The following is a 22,982-nucleotide window of genomic DNA, read 5'->3' on the forward strand; positions in this document are numbered from 1 at the left end:
ATGGGGTTGTGTTTTTTCTTGTAAATATGTTTCAGTTCCTTGTAAATTCTGGATATCAGACCTTTGTCAGACGGTAGGTTGCAAAAATTTTCTCCCATTCTGTAGGTTGCCTGTTCATTCTGATGATAGTTTCTTTTGCAGCAAAGAAGCTGTTTAGTTTAATTAGAACCCAGTTGTCAATTTTGGCTTTTGTTGCAATTGTTTTGGAGTTTTTTGTCATGAAATCTTTGCCCATGCCTATATCCTGAATGGTATTGCCTAAGTTTTCTTCCTGAGTTTTTATGGTTTGGGGTTTTACATTTATGTCTTTAATCCATCTTGAGTTAATTTTTGTAACAGGTATAAGGAAGGGGTCCAGTTTCAGTTTTCTGAATATGGCTAGCCAGTTTTCCCAGCACCATTTACTGAATAGGAGATCCTTTCTCCATTGTTTGTTTTTGTCAGATTTGCTGAAGACAAGATGGTTATAGATGTGTGGTGGTATTTCTGAGGTCTCTGTTCTGCTCCATTGGTCTACATATCTGTTTTGGTACCAGTACCATGCTGTTTTGGTTACTGTAACCTTGTAGTATAGTTTAAAGTCAGGTAGCATGATGCCTCCAGCTTTGTTCTTTTTGTTTAGGATTGTCTTGGCTATATGGGGTCCTTCTTCGATATGAAATTTAAAATAGATTTTTTTCTAATTCTTGAAGAATGTCAAAGGTAGTTTGATAAGAATAGCATTGAATATATAAATTATTTTGGGCAATATGGCCATTTTCATGATATTGATTCTTCCTATCCATGAGCATGGAATGCTTTTGTATTTGTTTGTGCCCTCTCTTATTTCCTTGAGCAGTGGTTTGTAGTTCTCCTTGAAGGGATTCTTCACATCCCTTGTTAGCTGTATTCCTAGGTATTTTATTCTCTTTGTAGCAATTGTGAATGGGAGTTCATTGATGATTTGGCTCTCTGCTTCACCATTGTTTGTGTAAAGAAATGCTTGTAACTTTCAGCAACTTCAGCAAAGTCTCAGGAAACAAAATCAATGTGAGAAGAACCTTGATTTAAAAGATCTTTCAAAATTGCAAATATTGATTTTCAGGCTCTAAATCTTAGGTGACTTTCGATTCAGACCAGAATCACATACAATTTCATTTGTCATTTGTTCACACTGTAGACATGTTCAGAGAGAATCATGAAGGCCGGTGTGGAGATTTAGCAGCTTATCGCACCCAGCCAAGTGCTGTGCTACTATTAAGAACAAAGTAGCACCATTTGAAGAGGTGGGGAAAAGGCGAGGCCAGAATCCAACCACTTTTCACTACCTTCAGTGCTACCACCATGATCCAAGCCCCCATCGCGGCTCATCTGGATTATTGTAACAATGTAATTGGTCTCCCCGCTTCAGCCTTTGACACCCTAAAGTATATTCTGTACAAGGAACCCATGAAAATCCTGGAAAATGTGAATCAGATCATGTCACTCCTCCACTCAAAATCCTTCATGGCTTTGCATCTTAGAGTAAAAGCCAGTATCTTATCATAACCTGTAGATTCCTACAGCATTTAACCCTCACTACCTCCTCAACATCACCTCCTCCTATTCCTCTCCCCCTTGTTCATCCCATCCAACCACCCTGGCTTTTTCACTATTTCTTGAATATGACATATGAGCTCATTATATAACTTTGTCATATAAGTTAGGGTACCTTGGTTTATAGTTGATTCCAAGACTGCAGTATAATCAGGTAAGGATAACATTAATGTGTGAAATAAGGCATCTATACAGGTAACAATTGATTTGTGAAAATGTAACGCATTATTTTAGAATAATAATAATTTTTAAAGTTTTTACCTTTGTTTTACAAACTAAATAAACAACATAGAATTAGATTTAAAGATGTAAAACTATATCCAGATTTTCCTTAACAGTTTTGTTTAAGTTTTAAACTTCATGTCTTGAAAAGTACTGGAGGTAGGGATTGGGAAGGAGGTCTTAACATTTTAGATGTATACTTCTGTATTGTATGAATAAGGGAAAATATTAAAGAAAATTTATAACACTGTTGCAATGAATTTGACGGGCTGACCTAAACACACCTGCGTATGCATGCACCCACACATCAACTAAAGTCACTTACTGAATAAACCCCGTAGATTAGGATAACTAAGGGGAAAGTCCATTTGAAGTTATGAGAAAAAAACAGACATTTTCAAGCACTTTGCAAGGTTAGAGACTGCATGGAAAATTATTTTGATAAAGGTAAAATTTGAGAAATGGTAATTATTTCCATTTTGGAGATTTACAATAACTCACTCTACACCATAGCTATTCTCAATCATTGCTTAATTTTCCTCCGACTAGTTCACCAATCTAAAAAGTGTTACGTCTTTCTTCTTAAGGTCAGAAAGGACTATAATTTCTGGCTCAGGGAAATTGCATTTTAGCTTGGTGATGAAAATGTACTGTATCAGCATGCTCTTCTGCTTCAGCTTGTTAGAGACCCAAGCAGTATCAAAAGCATTTCTATTTATTTGACCTAACTAAAAACATACATTTACTCTTGGCTCTAATTTTTAATTTGCTTTTATCAGGAGGATTAGGATTCCTGTTCTGTTGCTCCCACTGCATGGTTTGAATCATCAATATGGAATCTACCTACTCTTCTTTCCAGAAAATTCCACCAATCAAAGTCAGTGCTATATTTCTTTTCTATATGATCCTTTGTCTCAAATTATGGGCATTAGTTTCAGGAATTGTGGTTGCTCAGCTCTCCTTCCCTTTTACAGGAAATTGATGTTAAGTTATTTTCACAAAGATAGAAATGGTATTTGTGTTAGCCATAGAGATCCTCTGCTCTGATCTCCCCACCTGCTATGATAGAGGCACTTGGGCAAGCAGCTTCCAGGTGCCGCCCCTTCCAATCTGCAGGAGTATTCACCTGAGGCCATGCTCTCCACAGGTGGAGTGGAGAGCAGTGATTGGGCACTGGGGCACTACTCAATTCAAGACTCCTCTGACAACTTTTGTTTGCCAACAGCCTAGTCAAGACTTTCTCAGAGCCTCAATGCAGTATGAAACTCCGCCTACCCAAGCCTCTTTCTTTCCTTCTCTTCTATCACAGTTGTCACAGCAGCATAATGGTCTGAAGGCTTCCTGTCCTCCTCCTCCTGCTCCTCTTCCCTTCATCCTATAGCACCGATCAGCTCATAAGCACTTTGTAAATTGGGCAATGAGGTTGCTTACTTGGACATCATTTATAAACAGTGATTTATATACCATTTTTTCTAGTAGGCTGGATAATCTTCAGTTGGATCCCTCAGCTCTGCTAGTACTCAAAGCCTTTTACAGCTCTACTTTAAGAAAACTGAAAATGAGATAACTATATGCAAAGTTCCTCCCCAAAGAGGCTCACCCTATCTTTGCCCTCCACATTTGAGGCAGATTTATTCTTCCTCCTGGGTCCACCTGTACAGCAAATCTACTCCCTTGAACTCCACTTCTATCTCTAACATGTTGGCACCCACAATTCACATTTACACTCCACTGGTTTTTTGCATTTTGAATATCCCTATAGCAGTTTCCAACCACACTGATTTGACCTCTCTGTTCAGGTTGTTTGAGATACCAATTTTTTTGGTTCTATGGTTACAAATTGAATAGGTATGCAGGTTTATTAAGCTATTGTCTTTCAGCTCCAAACTGGCCTGCATTGGTTTCCTAATGCTATGTAACAAATGACCACAAATTCTGTGGCGTAAAATGCCATCCTTTGATTATTTCACATTTTCCATGGGTCAGGAGTTTGGACAGGGCGTAGGTGAATCCTCCGCTCAGGATCTCGCAGGGCTGCGATCTTGGTATAAGAATACTGTGGTTCTTATTTGGAGCTCAAGAGTCTTCAGAGTTCATTCATGTTGTTGGCAGGTGGCAGCTGCAGAACTGAGGTCTCTAATTTTTTCTCTAATTTTTTAGGCAGGGACCACTCAGCTCCTGTAGGCTGCCTGCAGTTCCCTGCTATGTGGCCCCTTTAGGCAGTTTGCAACATTGTTACTTGCTTTCTTCCAGGTTAACAGGAGAGTGCCTCGCTGACTTCCAGTCCCTCTCCTGTTGCCTGTGACTGAGTCTTAGATAATTGTGACATAACTACTAGAGTGACTATCCCGGCACTATTTGCTGTATTATGTAACATAATTAAAGAAGTGACTATCCCATCATATTCACAGGTTCCGCCCACACTCAAGGGTAGCAGTTGTCTACAAGGCAGGTACCCCAGGAAGTGAAAATCTCTAAGGTCGTCTTAGAATTCTACCTACCACACTGCCCTCTGGACTCTGCTTTATGACGTTGGGGCTGAAACTCGGCTAACCATGTTTCTTCTTGACCACCGGCTTCCTTGGAGGTTCTGTCAGTGTTGGGCATAAAGGGAGGTGGAAAGATTGGAGAAGAGAAGGGTCATTCCTTCCTGGTTATGCTGTTCCTATCAGCACTGCTTCAGCAACAGCCCTTCCCTCTGGTAAGAGTGGTCGGTTTCAGTCTGTAGTTTTTTGGCAATCCCAGAAAAAACCTCATTATGTCCCCTCAAAGGTCTAAAACCGTGTTCTATGAGACATCTCCAAGCACTTCATTTGGTCCCTTCTAGTTTCTAATAACCCCATTTTTGTTCCTTTTTCCCCAAAACCTAGGTTGGGAACAATGTTCTTTTGTTACTCCTTTTGGATTATCTCAGTGTTTCTTTTTTACTTTTTCAGTAAAACGTACAAGTACTCCAATACTTGTTTAATCAATTTCTTATATTAATTTCCTTCTGAAATATAATTGATGTAGTTTCCATATTCATGGCTTGACTCTGGCCACTGCAATACATTTTAAATAGCCTGCCCTACTGCAATTTTTTTCCTAAGGTCTCTTATTTTAGTGGAAGATATTGTTGAACACAGGTTCTTCAAAAATGCATATATTGGGTTATAACAAACATGTTTGTAATCATCTAAATTTTTAATGACTAAATCTTCTTCTATCGTATGTATGTGCCATAATTTATTTATTCAGTCCGCCATCTTGGTTATTTCGAACATTTTGCTATTACATATAATCCCATGATAAACATCCATATATGCAAATGTTTGCCCACATCTCAGCTTCTTCCTTAGAATGAATTCGTAGAAGTGAAATTATGAGGCTAAAAGATGAAAGATTTTTTTTTAAGTTTTGGATGTCAAATTTTCTTTCTGAGAAGTCATGACAATTTAAACTCCACCAACCATGAATGAGGATGCATATTCCTTTATCCTCTATGCTCTCATCAACACATTGCTTTCTTTATCTGTTAAAATAGCTGACATTTTGATAGATGAAAAATGGCATCTCATTTTAACTCATTTTTAATGTTCAAAAATCTTTCTATATGTGTGTTTGACATGTTTATTTCTTCTTTTGTGAATTGACTGTCATTGTGCCTTTTCTAATCACTCCTACCAGAAGTGATATTATGCTCCTTTCAGCATCAATAATACTTTATTTGCATTTGGCATTTACTATACTCTGCTACTGCTCCACCACTGGTATGGGAACATTTTTGTGTTTCTTTTTTCTTTTTTTTTTTGAGATAGCTCTGTCGCCCAGGCTGGAGTGCTGGAATGCAGTGGTGTGATCTTGGCTCACTGCAATCTTTGCCTTCGGAGTTAAAGCAATTCTCCCAAATAGCTGAGACTACAAGCCCATGCCACCACACCCAGCTAAATTGTTGTATTTTTAGTAGAGATGAGGTTTCACCATGTTGGCCACACTGATTTCAAACTCCTGACCTCAAGTGATCCACCTGCCTCCATTTTTCTGTTTCTCTTAATCATTATCACAATCTATTACTTTTCTCAAAAGCTTACTCTTCATATTGTTTACTCCATTTTACATCCTGCATAGAAATTCAACATCCTAGCAGAATTTGTGCTATACCAGTAAATCCTCCCTATGTAAGGACAAACTTAAAAACTTACAATGGGAATTAGACTGGAAGATCCCTTAGACTTTCTCCAGCTCTTATATTTTGTGTTTCTCTGGTTATATTTCAGGTCCTTCTCTGGCAAGCTGTATTCTTCAACTCATTTGACAGTTTCTGAATATAGACTACGCATAACTTTTAGAGATCTTCCCATTCCAATGAACTTGAGTGAGCACCTGTAAAACAGAAACACTCAGCTTTATAAATTAACCATTATAAAAGTTTATTTCCATGAGATGACAATATATCAAATATTCAGTAATAACTCTCTGATGTAAGATATATTCAAATATATTATTCTACTGGTTTATTGACTTTAGATAAATTATTTAGTATGTCCAATGCTCACATTTTCTGGATGAGAGATGGGTATAACAATAATTAATTTTAGTTGAAAGTTGAATAAATAAATAAAGCACTTTTAAGAAAATGAAGTGATAAAATATATGTCAAGTCTTTAGCACAGTGTCTGACAGAATTCAACAAATATTTAGGGAGTTCCTATTATGTTTCAGGTACTCTTCTAGGTTATGGGAACATAAAAATCAATAAAGCATAGACTTTCTGCTTGACTACTGTCCTCACTGAGCTTAAATTCTAATGAAAGAGATGAGCGATTAACAAATAAATAATAAAATATGAAATGTATTCAATGGGATAAATAAAACGGAGAAAAAAAATAAAAGAGGAGGAGTGGGGAGTGCAGGCTGATGCAGTAGGGGAGGAGGAGTGAAAATTTTACAAAGGGCCATCTGGAAAAGCCTAATCTAAAGGGCACATATGAATAGAAATCTGTGGATATTGGCTGGAAAAGCTAAAGAGAGAAATTGGCAAGTACAGTGTTTGAGTAGGGGAGGACAGAGAAGGGCATGCTAATCTTCTGATACAAATGACAGAGACCACAACAAATAAGCAAATAAACAACCAAACAGAAAAAGACGATTAAGATAAATAGAGACCATGCAAGGAGAATAAAATTTCAAAGACAGAAACCTACCATTAATATTCTCTGAATGCTAACAAAAGGGATATTATAAAAAGTGTCATTCAGAGATAAAAAAGAGAGCTGTTAGATAATGTAACATGATAGACGTTTTTAAAAATCAGTAGAAGGTTTGGAAGCTAAAACTGAAGCAATCTTCCAGAAACCAGATGAGAATAAGAGGTGGAGGAGATTGCCAGGATAAAAACTGTGCACCACTCCAGAGGTGATCTGTCCTCATTGACTTCAAAAGACAGAAATGTTGAGGGTTGCTATCAACAAGATGGCCTCTTGTTGAATCTTCTTTAAATGGACAATAATTAGGTGAGCCTGCCCAATTTTTATCTGCCTATGACTTGCCCGGACCATGTCTTGATGAAAGTTTTATGCTTCTCTTTATAGTGAGATGTTGATTCAGCTGACCACACTTATTTCATCCCATAGAAATATTCTACTTTGAGCTACTTCTAAGAGCTGAAGGTTGACCAATGTGAACTTCAAAGAGAAACTTCAGAGCAGCCCAGTTCCTTAACTATATTCTTGCTGGATGAACAACACCTGACTCATACCACATCCCCACCAAATGCCCCAATTTTGGTAGGCCCTATTCCCAAAGCCTTGTTCACTAATTTCCCCAGGAGATATTTTTGCAAGCTCTCCAGGAAACTAAAGTCAGTAAATAGTGCAGGAATTTTTTCCATTAAATCTCTTTGGGGAATTTTCAATTCTCATTAACAATATTGCCTTTTTCCATAACTTGGTTTATGCTTGTACTTAATTTTTTATTAATCATTCTTCATATTTGATTATATTTAAAGAATTGTTGATAAATTATAAAATATTTTAAACAACATTTTTTGAAAAAAATAAAATTGAAACTTAAAAAATACTATCAAGGAAAAAGGAGATTCAAAAAATTGAACCAACTAGAATTTCTAGAAATGAAGAAGAGAGTAATTAAAATTAAAATTGGCAACTACATTGATTAACCAGTAGAAAAAAAAGTACTTTGGGGAGTTCTGCTTCTAGTATAACTGAATAAACTGTTAACAAATTGACCTCCTGCAGATAGCACTTATATATTCTGGACAAAATATAATACTCAACGACCTGGCTGGGTGTGGTGGCTCACTTCTGTAATCCCAGCACTTTAGGAGACTGAGGTGGGCAGATCATGTGAGGCCAGCAATTGAGACCAGCCTGGTCAACATGGTGAAATCCCATCTCTACTAAAAATACAAAAATTAGCCGGGTAGGGTGGCATATACCTGTAGTCCCAGCTACTTGGGAGGCTGAGGCACTAGAATTGCTTGAACCCAACAGGCAGAGGCTTCAGTAAGCTGAGATTGCACCACTGCACTCCACCCTGGGCCACAGAGCAAGACTCTGTCAAAAACAAACAAACAAACAAACAAACCGATGACCTGAAGTATTTGGAGAATAAACAGAAGCAAGAATATTCTGTAGGATAGAAGGGATCAGAATAGAGTGGGATTACTGATGTATTTTTCTTTCAGCCTGTGGAAAGCTACAGTCACTGGGCAGCTAAAATGATGAAATCCTGCATTATATACAACGGGAAGATCCAGAAAAAAGAGTGAAGGGAAACAAAGTCACTGAAAAAATAATGTAGAAAGACAGAAAAGATGAAAGCCAAGGATTAGGAATTCCAAATTCTGTGTATAAACTTTCTGTTCAAGTATCTGTCTACCCCCATACCATGTGTGTAGGGAAGACTGTGAACATTCCAGCTAAGAGGGGAAAAAATTAAAATGATATTTTAGCTTCTTCCAAATAACACAGTATGCAATTTTAGTCTGAACAAATTAATTGCCTACCAAAAATATATATGTTTACTCTCTTCTTTAAGGGAACATGACAAAAAAATTAACAATCTTCACTTCATAATATTCAAATTTTCCAGGATATAATCCAAAATTATTCAAAATATTATTTCAAAAACAGTAAAATGTGACTCAGTATCAAGGGAAAAGGCAATCAATGGGGACCAATTCTGAGACATAAGATCCAAATATAGGATTTAATAAACAAGTGTTTTAAGCAACTACCATAACTATCTCAATGAGGCAAAAGAAAATGTACTCATAATGACCCAATTAAATGAAAAAGCTTCTGCACAGCAAAAAAATAATAATAATAATCAGCAAAGTAAACAGACAACCCAAGGATGGGACAAAATATTCACAAACTATGCAACCAACAAAGAACTAATATCCAGAATCTATAAGAAACTCAAACAAATCAGCAAGAAAAAAAGCAAACAATCCCATCAAAAAGTGGGTTAAGGACATGAATAGACAATTCTCAAAAGAAGACATACAAACAACCAGCAGACATATGAAAAAAAGCTCAACCTCACTAGTGATCAGGGAAATGCAAATCAAAACCACAATGAGATACCACCTTTTTCCTGTAAGGATAGCCATAATTAAATTTAAAAACAATAGATGTCGGCATGGGTGTGGTGAAAAGGCAACACTTTTACACTGCTGGTGGGAATGTAAACTGGTACTAGCACTATGGAAAGCAGTGCGGAGATTTTCCTTAAAAAGCTAAAAGAAGGTCTACCATCCGATCCAGGAATCCCACTACTGGGTATCCACCCAGAAGAAAAGAAGTCATTATATGAAAAAAGCACATGCACACACATGTTTATAGCAGCGCAATTCACAATTGCAAAAGTATGGAACCAACCTAAGTGCTCATCAACCAACAAGTGAATAAAGAAATGTGGTTTATATATACTATGGAATACTACTCAGCCATAAAAAGGAATGAAATAAAGTCTTTTGAAGCAACCTGAAAGGAGCTAGAGGCCATTATTCTAGGTGAAGTAATTCAGGAATGGAAAACAAAATTTCGTATGTTCTCATTTATCAGTGGAAACTAAGCTATGAGGATGCAAACGCATAAGAGTGATACAAGTGACTTTGCGTACTTGGGGGGAGAGAGAGGTGAGGGATAAAAGACTACATATTTGGGCATAGTGTACACTGCTCAGGCGTTGAGTGCACCAAAATCCCAGAAATCACCACTAAAACACTTTTCCATGTAACCGAAACCACCTTTATCCCAAAAACTATTGAAATAAAAAAAAAAACTAAAAAAAAGAAAATATACTCACAATGAAATAAAATAAAGGAAATCTCAGTAAAAAAGTAGAAAATATAAAAAGTAAACAAATGGAAATAATAGACCTCAATTAAATTTAAAATATCTATATTAAAGCATTCACAAGGTGATCCAAACAGAATAATGAAGATGATAAACAGCCAAAGACAAACAGAGGCAAAAAACAAAGCAAACAAATAGGAATAAATAACAAAATGATAGCACTGAATCAATAGATGAGACTTCTTCAGTACATTTTTTCAATATAGTTCCTCTGGACCTAAAGACCTGCAAACTAAAAGGACCAGTTATTCACCACTCCCATCAACCCTTCCCCTTCAGAATGTTTCCTTTGGCTCTGTCCTCTGAGCTAAGTGCTGGGTTCTGCCCTCTGAGTCATCCTTTCTTTTCCATAAGAAATGGCCTGAGTTTGCAATTTAAGAAGCAGACTCAGAGTCTGCTTCCTGCACATAGAAAGTTGGGGAACCAAAGGTCTGTTTTTGCTTTGCACTAGCTCTGTCTCTTCTAGTCCTCTTTGTCAGTTCCATCAATATAATCTCCATTAAAAACTTTGTGGATTTTCTATGAATGTCATTGGGATTCACCTATTAGACAAAAGAGCACTCATGATCTTTTTGAGACATGCTACTCTCTATCTTGGGTCAATGCTGTCAAGACAATTAAAAATCCTATTGTTTATCAGAGAGGGTCTATGAGACAAACCCAAAAAACTTTAGAATATGAACCGTTCATTCTTTGGTTTACCTCCCTCTTCTCCTACTTCATCAGTGGCAAATAAAACCCCAAGTTGCCACTTTTTATATTTCTCATGCAAATCTCCCCAAAAAGATCTAGGACTTCATTGGGAACTCCTTCTACTTCCATCCTGTGGCAGGTAACAATGTTACCCAACTTTCCACCATTACAAAATAAGACCCCTAGCTTTTCTCACTGTCCTTCAAGTCCTCACAATAATCTCTTTGAGGCCTTTCCAGTTTTACAGTTTCATAGAGGCTTTTTCCTGCTTTTACTTACCACCTACATTCAAAGGCCACGCTTTAACTTCTTTTTATGGGGATACGCCCTTCCCATTACCAAATTCTCAGCCAGCTTTTTACTGCTATATAAACTCCCCAAAAAATTGATGGCTTAATAAACAACCATTTCATTACATCTCACATTTTTGTACATCAGGAATTCAGACAGAATCCAACTGTATGACTCTTCTACTCCATGCAGCATTGACTAGAGTCACTCAGTGGTTTTCAGCTGGTGATGCCAGTGAGCAGAGCCAGAGGATACAAGACAGCTTTACTCGCTTGGCAGAAATGACCTGGAGGCTGGACTCAGCTGGAGCTCTCTTCTCTCTCATTTGGTCTTTCAAGTAGGATATGTGGATTTCTACATGGAAGGTCAAAACTCCAAGGGACCTGGGGAGTTTTCCAGCCTTCTTAAAGGCAAAGCCCAGAACCAGCTTTGGGTCACCTTTCTTGTGCTCTGTTGATCAGTCACAGACCAACCCAGATTCAAGGGTAGGAGAAACCGACCCCATCTCTTTGTGGGAGGACTGTCAAAGAACTTTCAGTCCTTTTGAATCTGCTATACCAAGATAGAAGAATATTTTCCTAATAAAAAAAAGCTCCAAAAATCCTAAAATCCATGGTGAAAAGCTGAAAACATTTCCTTTAAGGTCAGGTAAAGATAAGGATGCCAGCTCTCACCATTCCTATTCATCATTTTACTGGAGTGTCAACCAGTACAGTAAGGCAAGAAAAAGTTCTTAAAAATCTGAAGAAAATACTGCCTTTATTTGGAGATGGTATGGAAGAAGACAAAGTAATATTTAATAGATTATTAGAATTGTTTTAAGTGTACCAAGATTTTAGGATAGAAAATTGTATTGAAAATATAACTGGTTTTAATATACTAGCAAACATTGGTTAGAAAATACAATTTTTGATGATATAATTTACAACCGCAAGAAAAAGTATTAAGTACCTGAGAACAAACCTAACAGAGCACACATATGCCCATTATAAAGAAAATTAGAAAATGTTGTTGAAAGATATTAAAGAAAACCTAAATCAATAGATAGGGAGCAATACAACATTTTTTAATAAGAAGATTCAATATTCAAATAAAGTAAATTTTACCTAAATTCATCTGTAGATTTCACGTGATACTGATTAAAACCTCTAGAGAGTTTTCCAGCAAGTTAAGCAAGCTGATTCTAAAATTTATCTCAAATAGTAAAGGAACAGGAAAAGCAAAAACGCTTGTTAAATAACAAGAAGGTAGGTGGACTTGCCTGGCTAGATATCAAGTTCTGTTATAAAACTGTAATAATTAAGATAGTTCAAGGATAGGCAAACAGACCAGGTTAAAGGAATATGGAAAGCAGAAACAGTCCCATAAAGAGAAATATACTTAATTTATGGAAGATCATACACTTCAGATTAGTGTACAAAGGATAGAACGTTCAATAAAAGTTCTAGATTAATTGGTTATTACAGAGAAAAGAATAAAATTTAATCTATACTTCTCAACATGTACAAAAGTTAATTTATGGTAGACTAAAATCTTTTATTTGAAAGGTAAAACTATAAAACTTTTAGAAGGTAATATAGAAAACTATCTGCAGGACCCTAGGAGAGTAAATGATTTCCTAAAGAAGACCAAACAAAGGCTAACTGTTAGGATTCTCCAGAGAAACAGAAGCAATAGAATATATGTATATACGGAAAATGATATAAGGAATTGCCTCACACAATTATGGAAACTGAAATATCCCAATATCTGCAATCTACACACTGAAGTCTCAGAAGAGCTAATGGTGTAGTTTCAGTCCAAATTCCAGTAGGCTTAGAACTCAGACAGAGCTCATGTTTCAGTTCGAGTCCAGGGAAGGAAAGAGCCAATGTCCCAGCTCATGGCAGGTAGGCTGGAGGAATTCTCTCTTATTCAAGGGAGGATCAGCCTTTTAGTTCAATTCAGGCTCTCAATCAACTGACTGGATGAGTCCCATCCACATTAGGGAGGACAGTTGTTTTGCTGATCTTCCAATTCAAATGCTAACCTCATCCAGAAACACCCTCACAGACACACCCGGAATACTTGACCAAATGTCTGGGCACTTTGTGACCCTCACATTGACATATAAAATTAGCCATGACACTCACCATAAGGGAAATATTTGATAAGTTCAACCACATTGAAATTAAGAACTTCTGTTCATCCAAAGTTACCACTGACAATTTAAAAACAAGCCACAAAGGAGGAAAGAACAACCGCAACATAAGTAACTGTCTTAGTCAGTGTGGGCTACTACAGTAAAATACCGTAGAATGAGTGGCCTCATCCACAAACATTGATTTCACGCAGTTCCAGAAGCTGCGATGCCCAAGAGCAAGGTGCCAGCAGATCCAGTCTCCATTGGGGGCCCCCATCTTGGTTTTCAAACAGACACCTTATTCTTACACTCGTATCGCACATGATGAAAAGAATGTGCTCTAGTCTCTTTCTCTTCCTATAAAGACACTAATCCATCATGGGGGCTTGACTCTCATGGTCTCACCCACACCTAGTCCCCACTTCCGAATACCATCCCACTGGCAGCTAGGGCTTCAACACATAAATTTTAGGGGGACATGAACATGCAGTTTGTAACAGTAACTAAGAAAGGATTAATATCTAGACTATGTAAACAGCTCCTATAAATCAACCTGACTTATAATCAAAGAAATAAGATTAAAATAAAAAAGAGACCACATTTCACACCAAAATGGTATAGAAGTTAAGAAGAAATCACTTAGGCGTATAGTAAGGGCATGGGAGTCCTCGGTAAGGCTTTTCCCTTAATGAAAAACAGCCCCGAATCATTCTCTAACAAAGAGCAGCCTGTAAAGTCTAGCAACATTGATAAGCAAGCTGGGAGCTTGCACAGGTAAGTGCTGACAGGAACTAGGGACTAGACATATTCAAGATGGAGGCTCCATCTTCCCTTCTCTTTGTCAGCCACCTGTAGAGTAAAGAGCAGACAAGATGGCCTGATCAACTGGAAAGCCCATTCGCATAATAAGATTAGGATTAGTCAACCAGCCTTCCCCACATGCCATGTAAATGTGATGGAACCAATGTACATAAATCAGACACTGCCTTCAGCTTGCGTATAAAATCTGCTGTGGTCTGCCACCTTCCTCATTTTTCCAACATCTCTCTCTCTCTCTCTCTCTCTCTCTCTCGCAAGAGGTTGCTCTCCTCTCTCCTTTCTTCTGTCTATTAAACTTTCCATTCCTTAACCCACCCACATGTGCCCATGTCCTAAATTCTTTCTTGGCACGAGACAGCAAACTCCAGGGTATATACCCCAGACAAGGTAACCATTTCAAAAATATTAGTAAGACAACATCAGGTGTTGGTAAAACCATGGAGCAACTTTTCTACATGCCAGTGGGGAGATAAATTGGTATAATTGCTTTAGAAAATTATTTGGCACTACCTAGTAAAGATGAACGTGCACATATTGTGACCCAGCAGGTCTACTCTTGGGCATATAACCTAAAATCTTAGAGCAACTCTTATCCTTGTGAGACAAGACCTGCACAAAAATATTCTTTCCAGTAGTATTTATAATAGCCAAATTCTGGAAACAGTCCAAATGCCCATCAGCATTAAAATGAATACATCAATTATGGCATATACATATAGTGAAATATTATATGGGAGCGACAAACTGTAGTCACATACATCACCATAATATGAGGCATGAGTCACTGAAGAATGTAATCATAATAGTAATGATAACGATAACAGTGAATATGTAAATTTCTTACTATTACCAAACTCTTGGCTAAGTGCCATATATATAATTTAATCCCACAAGAATGCTATGAGGCGTGTACAATTACTGTTAGCATTTCATGGATGAGGAAATTATGACTGAAGAGATGAAATAACTTTCCCAAGTTGATACAGCTTCTCACCGAGGTGATGAAGTGGGATCTCAAGCCCAGAAAATTTGAATACAGAGTCCATTGGGTGAAGTGAGGCATATTCAAAAATTGGCATAACCAAGCACTGTATTTGGGAATACACACATACATGTTCATTATGACATGAAGAAAACTATGGGAATCATTTACAGAAAATTATTCCTCTGAGAGCAATTGAGGGGGAGGACAACTTAATAATTTTCAAATTACCAGAATTATTTTATTTCTTAGACTGAGTGATGGGCATATGGTTGTTCAGTTTATTATAATTATTTAATCTTTACCTATGCACTGGATATATATATGTATATAGTATGTGAACATACTTCATGCTATTGTCGTATATGCTTTTCTCTTTATCATCTACTTTGTTCTGAGATTTAAGCAAGATTTGTCCTTAACACAAACGTGCAGTGTATAATAGTAACTAAGAAAGGATTAATAAAATATCTAGACTATGTAAACAACTCCTATGACTCAACGTCACTTATAATCAAATAAATACAATTAAAAATAAAAATATCTCATTTCACACCCACAAGATTGGTAAAACAACACCAAATGTTGGTAAGGGTATGCAGTAACTCTTCTACTCTTTGAAAATCAAAGCCAGCATATACATCATGGAATACTATGCAGCCATAAAAAGGGATGAGTTTGTGTCCTTTGTAGGGACATGGAAGCAGCTGGAAACCATCATTCTCAGCAAACTATTGCAAGAACAGAAAACCAAACACCGCATGTTCTCACTCATAGGTGGGAATTGAACAATGAGATCACTTGGACTCGGGAAGGGGAACATCACACACCAGGGCCTATTATGGGGAGGGGGGAGGAGGGAGGGATGGCATTGGGAGTTATACCTGATGTAAACGACGAGTTGATGGGTGCTGACGAGGTGATGGTGCAGCACACCAACATGGCACAAGTATACATATGTAACAAACCTGCACGTTGTGCACACGTACCCTAGAACTTAAAGTATAATAATTTTTAAAAAAAAGAAAAAAAAAAGAAAAGAAAAGAAAATCAAAGCCAGCAGGAGACTTCTTTCTTATCACACCCCTTCCCTGTAGAAGTGATTTGGTGTGATCTTGTCCATAAATTAAGATAGGAAAAAAACAAAACAAAACAAAATGTGGAGGAAAGATTAATGAATACTTATTTTTATTATCTTTTATTTTTAATTGACAAATAATAATTGTATATACTTATAGAGTACAATATGATGTTTTGGTACATGTATACATTGTAGAATGATCACACTCCACATGACCTCACATATTTATTATTTCTTTGTGATGAGAACGTTTAAAATCCACTCTTTTCGAAACACTAATATTATACACTAGCAGAGGAAGGAAGTATGATTGAGGAGAAAAAAAATTGATAAGGTAAGAGGAAAAAAGTAGAAATGAAAGATAGAGCTGGAGATAAAGTGACACCAGAGAGAGATAAAGGAAAGAAAGATTAGCCCGTGTTTTTCTGAGTACACTGCATGGTTTATCTATGAAATGCTGAAAAGAATTCACTTTATGGCTCTAGACTCTTGGATATGGTCCACTGTCATTGCCTGCTGGGAGAGGTCTAATATACATCCAACTATCCAGTGTGCCCAATGAACATCAAATGATTGATTTCTACCTTAACTTTAGCCACCTCAGTCACTATTCATCAATAATTAAGGAATATATTCATTTGACATCAAATGCAAAAAGAAAATTCAAAAACATCAAGGCATGGGTTTAAATAGATGCATTTACATTGATATTAACTTCGGCATATCAATCAATCTCACCCTGGGAGGGAGATAGGAATTAGTGTGCTCCTAGAAAGCATTTATTTGAACATTTTACGTCCTTATAACTCTATGCACTGAAAAAAGCTATTCCTTGGACACTAGCAAGTAAGCTTATAAGTTAAGACACTTCAGGCCCTGATTTATCACCGTATTGGGTATTTTTCAAGATAAAACACTAGAAACCAAAAATCTATTAAAAATTCCAAACTTACAATAATCAAAGAAATATGGATATAATCAATGAGACTTCAATACATCATATTCAAGCGGATTATTATAATATCTAATTTTGCAAAGGGTGAGAGAAAATGTATATTCTCACATCATAATGCTTCATCACTTGTATAAGAAGACTTAATGATGTGCCTATTTTTGACACAATAAGTTCATATCCAAGAATTTGACCTAAGGAAATGATCATGAATATCTTGAAAGCTTTCCTACAGGAATGTTCATTTCAATGCTATTAGAGAAGCGAACAGTGAAAAGTAATGTCCACCACATGGGATTAAACGAGGGCACGTTTATTGAATGGAATAAAACTGCTTAAATGACAGCAAAAAACAGAAAGTAACATCAAAAAATTAAAATATGTTAAATGGAAGAATAATTGTTAAAATTCATACATAAAACTCTATTGTTGGCTTGAAATAAAGGTTTCAAAGGAGGGAGTGGGAAGGAAAAATGGATGTGAAACCTCCTGACACAGAAGTGTGAAAGCCTCCACAATTGCCTAAGTCCATCCTTGTCTAAATATCTCAAAACCTAACTTCTTGTTCTGAATCGTATTTTATGAAAGATAAGCCATGTGTCTCTAAAAGCATACTCTTCAGACAGAAATGATTAAAAATATTAAAATGACCTTGGGTTATTGACAACAAAAAGAGAACAAATGTAATGAGAATGCATTTTGCATACTGTCCCATTAAGACTTTCTGTGCATGGCTGATGCAGGAAACTAAAATGGTCAGTGGTGTCAAATCCCACAGGAAAGTAAAATCTTGGGCCAGCCGGAGCTCTGTAATCACAGGTGATCGTTCATGAGAATGCCACTAGCCCATCTTCTCAAGTGATGTATTAGCCCTGGCTGATTGATTTAGAACTTTGCAAGGGCAATTCTAAACACTTACACATTTTTATTTAAAGGAAAGTTTCTTTCATATACTTCCTAATGGAAGTTTACATATTCTTTTCCATGAAAAACAGGGTTAGGGTAAATCCTAGTGGTATTCAGGATTGTCTACCCCTCTCACATAAGTTTAAAGAGAAAATGATGATGAAGTAAGAAGGCAAAGATTTTTACATCTGAAAGACAGAATAGTTGAAGAGGTGTGTTTTAAAGAAGACATAAAAGTGATGAAGATCATGCTTTTGTTGACCATAAACACAACCACCAAATCCCAAAATACTAAACATGAGCCAGAAAGGAGGTAGTAACAACTTTACTAAACATATGGAACTCATTTTCCCCAATAAATTATGTGAGACAAAATTGGAATAGTCCAAGAAGGAGTTGGTCAGGGCTTTCTTGTCTATGGATTTAAAACAGAAAGAGAATAGTAATGTCCATCCATGAAGACCATCCCAGCAAAAATAGCCAAGCGCCTCCAAACACATGTTCTTGTGTCATTGACAGTCAACAAATAGATTCTGTGAAATGGCCTCTCTTGCATTTTTATCTGCATTGGCACCATGCCTGGTACATGGTGGATACTCAAAGCACATTTCTTCAATGACATTGAATACAATCTGCATATCCCAGCTCCCTCCAGACCATCATTAATCTTCAATCTGCTGTGTCATTGCTCTTAGGAGAAGGAAAACTGGAAGTCAAAGACCCTTATGAGAATCAGAATCCCCCAAATACTTCTCAAACTCAGTAAAAACATAAAAGTCAGATATTCTCCCTTTATAGAAACATTAAAATGATTAAGATAGAGTCGCTAATGTATTCTTGAGTTTCTTAAGGACAGAAGTTTCTTAATGTCAAGTTATTATATTAAAAGGAAGCACATAGCAGGGATTCAATTAATAAAAATCACCTAATATTTGTATCTGTAATTTTAATATAAAAACTCCATTTAGCAAAGAATCTTATAGCACCACACCTTCTCTTCTTTTATTCAACAATTGTTTAATAAAATTGTTACTTACTGATCAGTTTTTCAAAAGGTATATAACTATACCTTTTATGTATGTTACGATTTGAGTTTTATCTTATCTTTGGAGAAATAAATTTTATAAGAAAATGATCCTCCCCGCTCCTGCCTCCCCCCCCAATTTTTTTCTCTCTACCATCTTTTCTTACGTGGAACTCAAGATGCCCCATGCAGGTAGTTCAAAATGCATGACTACCATGCCAAGACTTCCAACATCTGTCACTGAAAGGAGGCAGACAAAATGCTATAAAATGCACTGACATGATGGCTTTTACAGACTTGCATGTAAAAAGTCTCAAGGTATTTCTTTCCAAATCGTTCCAGGGATCTTTCAAGCCTTCTGCTGAACCATAAGGAATGTACCATGTATTTACCGCATTTCTTCACTGGCCTTCTGGAACCCACTCTTGCAGCTGCAGGGAATAACAAGAACCAAGACCTTCACAAGGTCCCTTGCTGTCACTTCACATATTAATCAAAGAAAAGTCCCAAAAGAAAATGTGTCCAAGAAATCTAAATTCACTGTTTCTACAACATCCTGATCACCTGCAGAGACATAGGGTGAGTCTAAGTCCTCAGAACTAAACTCCATATGTCAGACAAAACTAACAAATCAAAGCAGGGCTTTCATGTCATGAAATAATTACTAAGTGTAGAGGACAACAGGCATAAAAAGTGGAGGGAAAAATATTTTCTCTTGATTCCCATAGATACTATTTTTCTTATTTTGAAAAATTTCAAATCTACACAAAAATTAAAGAAATGTCTAGTGAATATTGGTATACACTTGCCTATACACACCAACTATTAATAATCTTGTGGCTCCTGCTTCATCTCTCTATATAGGTATTGCTATAGTCGGAATGTTTGTGTCCCCCCAGAATTCATATGTTGAAATATCTAACCCCCAGCATGATGATATTAGTAGTTAGAACTTTGGGGAGGTAGAACCCACATGAATGGGATTATTGCCCTTATAAAAGAGGTCTGAAAAAGACCTTTCATCTCTTTTACCTCATGGGGACACAGTGAAAAGGTGGCATCTATGAACCAGAAAGTAGGTTCTCACCAGACACCAAATCTGCTGATGCCTTGATCTTGGACTTCCCAGACTCTTGAACTGTGAGAAATAGATTTCTGCTGTTTATAAGCACTCCAGCCTATGGTATTTTGGGATAACATCCCAAAAGGACTAATACAGGAACCTACACACACCTCTTTCTGTCAAGCCATCCTAAAGTACACTGGAAACAACATGACAGTTTATCCCTAATTATTTTAGCACATAGCTCTCACAAACAAGGACGTTCTCTCACACAACCTAACACCATTACCAGGCTTTTGTTTGTTTGTTTGTTTGGGATGGAGTTTCATTCTTATCGCTCAGGCTGGAGTGCAATGGCGCAATCTCTGCTCACTGCAACCTCCGCCTCCTAGGTTCAAGCAATTCTCCTGCCTCAGCCTCCTGAGTAGCTGGGATTACAGGCGCCCACGATCACACCTGGCTAATGTTTGTGTTTTTAGTAGAAACGGGGCTTCACCACGTTGGTCAGGCTGCTCTCAGACTCCTGACCTCAGGTGATCCACCCACCTCGGCCTCCAAAAGTGCTGGGATTACACGCATGAGCCACCACGCCTGGCCTACCAGGCCTTTTAAAAAGTGAACTCAGGGGCTGCAGCAGTGCTGGCTGTAGGTGATGACATGGTGAGGAGTGGGTTTGGAGCATGAGAATCACAAAGCAGTTTCCAAGTCTCTCTCTTTACGTCTCTGGGTCTTCTCGGAGAAACAAGGCTGAGAAAACTACTTTTCCTACTAAAACACACCAAGTATATGCCCAGCCTTCATGAAAATGAACAGAGAAATGAAGCACCTTTATGTGGATGGCCTTGGCCAGGAAATTTCTGAGACAGACCTACAAAATCAGTTCAGCAGATTTGCAGAGGTTTCGGATGTGGACATCATCACAGGGAAAGATGACCAAGGAAACCCACAGAAAATCTTTGCATATATTAACATCAGTGTAGCAGAAGCAGACCTGAAAAAATGTATGTCTGCTCTAAATACAACAAAATGGAAAGGTGGAGCATTACAAATTCAACTAGCAAAAGAAAGCTTTTTGCACAGATTGGCCCAAGAGAAAGAAGAAGCAAAAGCTAAGAAAGGAAAATCAACAACAGGTAACACCAACTTGTTAGAAAAGATAGGAGGAGTGGAATTCCATATGAAAGCTGTGCCAGGGACAGAAGTGCCAGGGTATAAGAGTTGGGTTGTGAGCAAATTCAGAAGAGTGTTACTTGTTCTTCACCTTAAAAATTATCATAAATATAAAATTATAAAATATGATCCCTCAAAATCCTGCCACAACCTAAAGAAGATAGGGGAGGATTTCACAAACACCATTCCTATATCCAGCTTGACTTGGGAATTGGAAGGAGGGAATGACCCTATGAGTAAGAAACGGTGAGGAGACTTCTCTGACTTCCATAGCCCTCCCAAGAAGATGATAAAAGTGCAGAGGGATGAGAGTTCCACTGGGTCTCTGACCATGAGTCCAAGGCCCAGGTGGGTAATAGAGAGACCACCCTTAACACAGCAACAGGCTGCACAGAAAAGAACTTGTGATTGCATTACTTCTTCTAAATCACTTCCTGTACCTGTTTCTGATACTCAGAAACTTAAAAATCTACCTTTTAAGACTTCTGGCTTGGAAACTGCCAAGAAGAGAAATAGCATTTCTAATGATGATATTGATTCTGAAGATGAATTAAGAATGATGATTGCAAAAGAGGAAAACTTATAGAGAACTGTACAGCCCTCAATAAATGAATCTGAAAATGATCCCTTTGGAGTTGTAAGGGATGATTTCAAATCAGGAATTCACAAATTTCATTCTTCAATAGGTTTAGGTATCAAAACTAATGTCTCTTACCATGACAGTGATGATATTATTAGAAATGATTGTGAGTTTGACTCAGGAGATACAGATGAAATCATTGCGATGAAAAAAAATGTTGCTAAGGTCAAAAACAGTACAGCATTTTCACAAATGGAAAAATCTACAGACAAGAAAACTTCCTTCAAAAATAGAGAAATCTGTGAGCTTTCTGATCACTATATTAAAGTACAAAAAAGAAAAAGCAATGTAGAGTCAGCCCTCGGTCATGGATTAAAGCCTCTTAATCGCAAATCTCCCTCTCAGTGCAGTAGCGGTGAAGATGCTGATTCTGCATCAGAATTAGCTGACTCTGAAGGAGACAAGGAGTATAGTGCCATGATTTACAAAAAAAACAAACAAACTGCCTTCGTGTGAATCTTACTTTAGCTGATTTGGAACAATTGGCTGGCACTGATCAGAAAGCTCCAAATGAAGATACTGAGAGTGATGGACCAGAAACCATGACACAATGCAAGTCTGACAGAGGCTTCAAGAGCCCCAACACTCCCACTGGCCTCCACAGACGCAGACAGTGTATTTGTCCTGAGGACATTGTGGCTTCCCTGTTAGAAGGAGAGGAGAGCACCTGTGGCAAACAGAAACCAAAGAAAAACAACTTAAAGCCAAAATTCCAGGTTTTCAAGGGAGGAGGCTGTTTATATGAAAAGGAGTCAATAAAAAAAATCATTGAAAGACAGTGTTGCCTCTAACAATATTAATAAAGATCAGAATTCCATGAAACATGTGGATGCCAGTATCATATCCATGGAAGATGGGTCCCCATATGTTAATGGCTCATCGGGTGAACTGCCTCCATGCCAACATACAAAGAAGGCAAATGGCCCAAACTATATTCAGCCTCAAAAAAGACAGAACATTGTAATCCCAGCACTTTGGGAGGCCGAGGCAGGGGTGATCACAAGGTCAGGAGATCAAGACTATCCTGGCTAACACAGTGAAACCCCGTCTCTACTAAAAATACAAAAAAATTAGCCGGG

General features: G+C 37.4%; 1 pseudogene across 1 annotated transcript in view; it reads left to right on the forward strand.

Annotated features, from left to right (window-relative positions):
• Window positions 1-20,710: 20,710 nt before the first annotated feature.
• LOC105524408 overlaps window positions 20,711-22,982 on the forward strand; it is a 4,077-nt pseudogene continuing 1,805 nt past the window's right edge. Inside the window, exons 1-2 of the transcript XR_001003756.1 lie at window positions 20,711-20,742; window positions 20,846-22,863. The product of XR_001003756.1 is annotated as a nucleolar protein 8-like (transcript). The remainder of the gene's footprint in view (window positions 20,743-20,845; window positions 22,864-22,982) is intronic.

The sequence above is a fragment of the Colobus angolensis genome, unplaced genomic scaffold (genome assembly GCF_000951035.1).
Source record: "Colobus angolensis palliatus isolate OR3802 unplaced genomic scaffold, Cang.pa_1.0 Scaffold5, whole genome shotgun sequence".
NCBI classification, from domain to species: Eukaryota; Metazoa; Chordata; class Mammalia; order Primates; family Cercopithecidae; genus Colobus; species Colobus angolensis.